Genomic DNA, 7,857 nt, shown 5'->3' on the forward strand with positions numbered 1-7,857 from the left:
TGATCATTAGCAAGCTGCCATCTCTTGAATGCATTCTCCATTTGCAAAATGGAAATGGCACTTCAGTGTGAATTTCTCCCAATAAACATATTTTTGTAGGCACTTTTGACTAATGTACACATTTTTTCAAGCAATTTCTCTAATGCATTTTCCATGTTATTTTCACACATATATTCATTTTTATGCACACATTCCCCTAGCACATGCATTTTTGTCAACATCGTTTGGTTGGCAAACTGCATCGGAAAGTTCAAATAAGTGTGAATTTTGAGGGATGGCTGCGTTTCAGTTCTCATTGTTTCCAAAAGTGCAAATTTTATAGATTCTGCTTGGGATTGAATTTCTTGGCCATCCCTTCTTCCAGGTAAATGTGTGCACAGGACTGCAGTTTCTTTTCACATGCTCTTATAGCTGTGGAATGAAGTAATCCGGCGTATCTTACTAGTGACCTCAACCTTGTTCTGTTGGGGACAATTAGAGCATTCATTTGCAACACAGACCCATTCCCGAATTACTATTCAAGCAAAAGCTATGTGACATTTTGGGCTTATTAATGCCCACTTATTTATAAATGCATATGTGAGCAAAGCCCATGCACACATTTATTATTCTTATTTGGGTGTACTGGCTTTAACCAATGTGCAGAAGAAGAAAAGCTATTCTGATTGGAAGGGTTGGGAAGATGAGAAGGCGTATGGCAGGCAAAAAGGAAGCTTCCTTTGACTCTGCCAGTGAAACAGCAGGCCGAACAGAATGTCCGTCTTTGCTAGTGAAAAGCTTCATAACCACCATTTTACCATCTGCTGAGGAAAGCTATAAAATGGTGGTAAGGAAAAAGAGACTTCCAACACTAAATGTTCAATCTCAAGTTGCAGCAAGGCTGTGCAAAACATTGGTGGTGATGGCAGTGGTGGTGGTATCTTGCTATTAAATACAATGAAACTGAGATTCAGCACACACACACACACACACAGAGAGAGAGAGAGAGAGAGAGAGAGAGAGAGAAATGAAGGGACAATTCAGATGTGCATCAGCAAAAAGCACTGGCTAAACATTAACCTTGAAACTGAGGGAGGCACAATGTGCCTATTCAGCTTTAAAGAGCCCTTCCATGAAATACTTCTAAGAACCCCAATAATGTGATTCTCACGATTACAGAGCAGATCATTTAGAAGTTGCAGACATCCAATGGAACATGTGATCTTGGGATCCTGCAAAAGGAGGAAAGCGTGGATTTATTAATTATAAAATGCATATATTTAGTCAAATGAGGTTATACAAATACATGGGCAACTGGAAATAAGATTAAAATTGGGGAATGGTGTATCTGGCTATTTCGGAATTCTGAAGAGGGGAATATTCCATGGGATAAGCCTACAGATTTGAAGCATGATTAGTCCCAGTGTGTTTAAACTGTAGCACTTGTCTATGAAGAGGACATGATCACATGCATGTGGGAAATGGGAGTGAGGTGTGTTGCCTTTGTGTGCATGTGGGTATATGCATTTGTGTAGTATCTGTAGTTTCTCTGCCCTTTTTGTTTGATCTTTGCCACTTCCACTTTTCAAGACAACATTGTGGGAAATGTATGAAAATAAATTCAACTGTACAACTTAGGAGGTCTCAAATATATCCACCAGGAACTGCTAAGACTTCCTCCCTAGAATACACTCCAAAGGCTTGTTGCACTAGTAAATAAGTGCTTAGGGACTGGGGCAAATCCCAGTTGCTCCACTGGTGCAAAATTGCTAAGTGTGGTGATATCCATCATTGCTGGGCTTCTTCATTGCACTTGAAGGCAGATAAGATGATAATGCAAATGTTAGACTCAGGGTATACCACTATAGCATCAGCTTCAAAGGGCCTGTTGAAATGTTCAAAGTTAAGAAACAGGATGGAATGTCTACTCCTTTTGATCCATGAACATTTTTAAATTCAAGAATTAAACATTTTCATGTGCCTAATAGAAATTTTAAAATAATGAGAAATGCTCCAAAACAGTGGTTGATGGAAGAAGTCAAATGCTTTATGTTCTGAAGCTCTGTGATATGAAATAATGGGAATGGCATAGCTCTTAAAATAAGAAATATTCCATCATTTACCCTATATTGAAGCAATATTTTCTCTACAATTAATCTACATGTCATTAAAGTAGAGATCAGAAACTTGAATCCCACAGACAGATTAGGGCAGCAATCCAATACATACTTACCTGGCAGTAAATCCCATTGAACCCAGTGGAGCTTACTTCTGAGCAGACATGTACTGGATTACAGCCTAAGATGACAGCATTGGTAGCTAAGGCTGAGATCCTATGTACCTAGCCAAGAGTAGACTCCATTGAAACAGTGCAATGTACTCCTGAGTTAATATGCTTGCAAAGCTAATATTCTGTATATGGAACAACAAGTTGAACCTGAAATTATTATTAGTAGTAGTAGTAGCAGCAGCAACAGCAGCAGCAGCAGTAGTGGAATTTGGCTGCCAAGAACAGATTATTTATGAGAGCTATGATACAGAGAAAACATTTCATGTTATATGGTGGAATTTTGTATATATATATATCTTATACCCCTAATTATATGTTCCCTTTCACACAATTCCAATTGTGTGAAGGGGGAGAGCAGGACTATGTTTGCTGGCCTTGTCCAGACTGTTGTTCCCCATTGCCAGCCCCATCATCTTCCACATGTTGGAGGGATGAACGTCTGATGCAGGGAGCTAATTCTACTTATGGTGCCTCCACACACATTTTAGAACCCTGATCGCACAGGGTTCTAAAAAACCTGGAGATTCTCTGTGATTAGAGTCCCCCCCCGCTGCTGTAGATGTTATTATTATTATTTATTAGATGTATATCCTACCCTTTCTCCCAGTAGGAGCCATGGGCGGCAAACAAAAGCACTAAAAACACTTTAAAACAACATAAAAACAGACTTTATAATATATTAAAACATCTTTAAAAACATTTTTTAGAAAATTTTTAAAAACATCTTTTTAAAAAAGGTTTAAAATCATAATAAAAAGCAATTCCAGCACAGACGCCAACTGGGATAAGGTCTCTACTTAAAAGGCTTGTTGAAAGAGGAAGGTCTTCAGTAGGCGCCAAAAAGATAACAGAGATGGCGCCTGTCAAATATTTAGGGGGATGGAATTCCAAAGGGTAGGTGCCACTACACTAAAGGTCTGCTTCCTATGTTGTGCAGAATGGACCTCCTGATAAGATATAAGGGTATATATACTGGGTATATGAGGGATAAGATGGTATTTCAGGTATCTTGGTCCCAAGCTGTATAAGGTTTTATACACCAAAACTAGAACCTTGAACTTAGCCCGTTAGCTAATAGGTAGCCAATGCAAGCCTTTCAGCAGCAGTGACCACATTTTGCACCAGCTGCAACTTCCAGACCAACCTCAAGGGTAGCCCCACATAGAGCACATTACAGTAATCCAGCCTGGAGGTTACCAGTTAGGTTTCCAGGTCCAAACCCTGAGATTTCAGGAGTAGACCCTAATGATGTAATTAAGCATGATACATTAAGCATCAACCACAGTTGCTCAGAGCATACCACTCAAACAAAAAAATGTCTCTGATTGGAAATTAAGATAGAAATCTTAGCTAAACGAGGGTGTTTCTAAATCCAGCTGAATTGACAGGATCATTCCTTCTCACATGCTTAGAGAGCTTTGGTAAGGAACATTTAACCTAGCCTACTTGCTTCTGGGAAGAAGGGTTTAAGTGCCCTCAGGCCAGGCCAGTCACCAGAAGGCCATTGTAGGAAGAAGGGAGCCTCGTGTTGTGGGGATGTTAGATGGGAGCATTCAGGAGTAAAGATGGATGCCCCTGAAGGCTGCAATTCTAAACACACTTACTAAGGGACTAAGCCCCTTAGGGACTAAGTGCAACAGGACTTACTTCTGAGTAGATATTGTTAGGATTGTGCTATTGCAGAGCTTGGAAAAGTTACTTTTTTGAACTACACCTCCCATCAGCCCCAGCCAGCATGGCCACTGGATAGGGCTGATGGGAGTTGTAGTTCAAAAAAGTAACTTTTCCAAGCTCTGTGCTATTGGCAAGGCTTGACTAGGGATCCTCTGCAACAATATCTATATCAAAGCAGGGTTGGCAACCCCCTGCTTGGAATACCCTGCCTGCCTTTTACCACGGATGTTCCAAACCTCTTTACAGATTTGACCCTGCACTGCAGAGAGAAGTCTGAGAAATGAGGAAGAGTTAAGAAGATTCTCTCCTCTTTCCTGCCTACTCTGTAGGCTGCTATAAACTCACTTTGACAGCCAACCCAATTCCAGTGAGTAATTACTGCCAGAGAGAAAATACACATGGTTTGGTCTACCTTCACAGGCAGTAGATTGGGAACAACAGCAACTGAAGCCACACTTCCCAGTATGTGAATTCTCTTTTACCACTATTGGGCAAGAAACAAATGCAAAGAACAAGATGCATCAACAGTGGGTTTAAGGGGGTTGAGCTGACCACATGGAACCACTGTTGTTGCTTCTATGGATGTGAGGGAGTAAGGTCAGAGGTAAATGAAATGCAAATAGAAAAAGGAAAGATAGTGATGATTTCCTATATGCAGTACCATACCAACCACAACAAAATTCCGATGAGTAAGACAGAAAACTCAGTATCCCACAACCAGTCAGGATTTCTAACCAAAAACCAAAACTAAAAAAATCCTGACAGCCAGTCAGCCAAGGTCACAGAAATCCCCATGCAGCACAACCTGACCCGGAGACTGCAGTTAGTGCAGAATGCTGTAGCACGATTGCTGACATGAGTGAGACCCTATCAGCACATAATACCTCTGCTCTGAAATCTTCACTTTGCCTGCTTATAGACAATTTTAATTAAATTTTGAAATGGAAATAAGATACAAAGTTTACTGGGTGACCATCAGTTATGCACCATCTCTCAGCCTAATCTGCCCCTCAGGGTGAAAACAACATGACCACCCCAAGGTGCAATCCTTATGCATGTTTACTCAGAAGCAAGTCCCAATGTAAAGATAAAGAGTATAATATGCCATTTTTTGAAAGTAATTTAAAAAAACCTGCCTGTACACTTTTATGGCTACCAACATACTGCTGTTGTCTTCTGTTGTAGTGCAATACTATGCATGTCATGTTTATTCAGAAACAAGTCCCAATCTTGTACTCTTTATGCTACTGAAAGCTATATATTTACTGCATTCCTGATGTGAGACAAGCAGGAAAAGGAAACTGTTCTCAGAACTTGAAATGGGGTTTAGCTATTGCTATTGTTAATCACAACCCTGATTTCACTTATTGGCTAAAAACCTGAAAGGGCAGGGATTAGAACAGAAGTTGCACCGGGGGGGCCTGACATTTTGGTTTATATCTTTTGAACCAGACCACTTAAAACCTTATTTTTTTCTAAAATGAAAGCAAAGAGTCTGGAGATTAAGGTGAGTCACCTGGAGACCTGGAGAGGACCCCCCAAAAACAGAGTCTCTGGGTGAAAACTAGAGACCTGGCAACCCTGTTACCAGTGCATGGACAACAGTGGTCAGGCTATCCCAGCCCAGAAACAGCTGCAGCTGTCTCAGATCCAAGTGTGGGGTGTTGGAATAGAGAGCCAGTGAGCATTCTCCTGCCTTCACTCTCAAGGGAACACATGAATAGGGCTACCAAATATCCAATATATTTAGTAAATGTTAGCATTCTTGTGTGAAATGTTATCAATCCCAGTCAAATTTTATAAATGTCCAGGAAATTAATGCTACATCAGCGAACACGGTCACCTAAATCTGACTATCAATGTTCACTGGTGAACATCTGAAAAGTGGGCAAATACATATCTGTTTTCTGACATTTGTAACATTTGTATGGAATTGACATTCACCATATTTTAGACATTCACTTTAAGATAATATTACATCAGCAGCCTGATGGAGGGGGTATATAGTGTGAAAGGGTTTGAACAAGAATGGTCATTTAGGGACAAGCCAACAAAACTTCAAGTCTCATTGACTGAAATGAGACAGATTGAAGCACATGCTTATTTCTTCTACTGACTCTTTAGGCTTGATGCTACCCATATCATGCTGTTTTCCATGATGAATCATAGAATCATAGAGTTAGAAGGGGCCTTGTAGGCCATCAAGTCCAACCCCCTGCTCACAGCAGGAAATCCACAGCTAGAGCATCTCCCGCAGATAGCTGTCCAGCCTCTGCTTGAAGACATCCAGCGAAGGGGATCCCACCACCTCCCTAGGCAGTCAGTTCCATTGCCGAACTGCCCTTACTGTCAAGAAGTTCCTTCTAATGTCCAATCTGAATCTACGCTCCTGCAACTTAAAACCATTAGACCTAGTCCTACCCTCTGGGGCAGCAGAGAACAAATCTGTACCCTCCTCTATGTGACAGCCCTTCAGGTACTTAAAGAGTGCAATCATGTCACCCCTCAGCCTTCTCTTCACCAGACTGAACATGCCAAGTTCCTTCAACCTTTCCTCATAAGACTTGTTCTCCATACCGGCTATCATCCTCGTCGACCTCTTCTAAACCCGCTCCAACTTGTCTATTCTTAAAATGAGGCACCCAGAACTGAATGCAGTATTCCAGATGAGGCCTGACTAATGCAGAATATAGTGGGACTATTACTTCCCTCGACCTGGAAACTATAGCTCTGTTTATGCAGCCCAAAACCACGTTTGCCTTTTTTGCCGCAGCATCACACTGCTGGGTCATGTTCAACTTGCGATCCACTACAATTCCAAGGTCCTTCTCACACGCACTACTGCTAAGCTGGGTATTTCCCATCCTGTACCCGTACATTTTGTTTTTGTGGTCTAAATGCAGAATCTTGCATTTGTCTTTATTGAATTTCATTTTATTAATTTCAGCCCAATTTTCTAGTCTATCCAGGTCCCTTTGGATTTTATTCCTGTCTTCCATTGTGTTAGCTATCCCTCCCAGTTTCGTATCATCCGCAAACTTCATAAGGCTTCCCTCCACCCTGCCATCTAAGTCATTGATAAAAATGTTGAAGAGTATCGGCCCCAGGACAGAACCCTGTGGCATTTCACTCGAAACCTCTTTCCAGTCCGAAGCAGAGCCACCGACGACCACTCTTTGAGTACGATTTTCCAACCAGTTGTGAATCCACCTGACAGTATTTCCATGTAGTCTGCATTTGACCAGTTTGCTAATCAAAAGGTCGTGGGGGACTTTGTCAAACGCTTTGCTGAAATCTAGATAGATGACATCTACAGCATTTCCACCATCTGTTTTTCAAAACAAAATTAACGCTTTTTAATAAATAAAAAAGTTCCTGCTTCTACACATGATCAGGAGCTGAAGCTATATTTCTGTACTGAAAAGAGAGCTTAACTCATAATACAGAAGACAATTCACTGCCTTGAATATACTGGTAGCACCTCACAGTCCAAACAGCAAGACTTTGTACAATTGATTTGTCAAAAAATCTGGCCGAGAAATTAATTTGGTGTCAGTAACAGTTTAAGCCAGATAACAAAAAGGGGATTATTGTTATTATTTGGTACAAAAATTAGGTTCCATGTTCTTAATTGGTGGCATATCCATCCAGAGTCTATTGAGTTTAAATCACAGCCCTTTCATGTTAGATGGGAGAAAATGGAAGTCTTTAAAAAATAAGCCGTTTCATCCAGTGTGGTGGGTTTTCTAAGAAAAGACAACAGGAAACAGGAAACATGACAACGCCATGAAAATAATTTTCTGATGCACTGTTTCTTTCAATGTTCAAAGACTGCATTGCACAGACCAGAAAGGAAGCTGTTGTGCCATTAAAAACACAGGCAGCCTCAAACAGCTACTCTTTTGTAAAATGAG

This window comes from Rhineura floridana, chromosome 2 (assembly GCF_030035675.1).
Source record: "Rhineura floridana isolate rRhiFlo1 chromosome 2, rRhiFlo1.hap2, whole genome shotgun sequence".
Taxonomy (NCBI): Eukaryota; Metazoa; Chordata; class Lepidosauria; order Squamata; family Rhineuridae; genus Rhineura; species Rhineura floridana.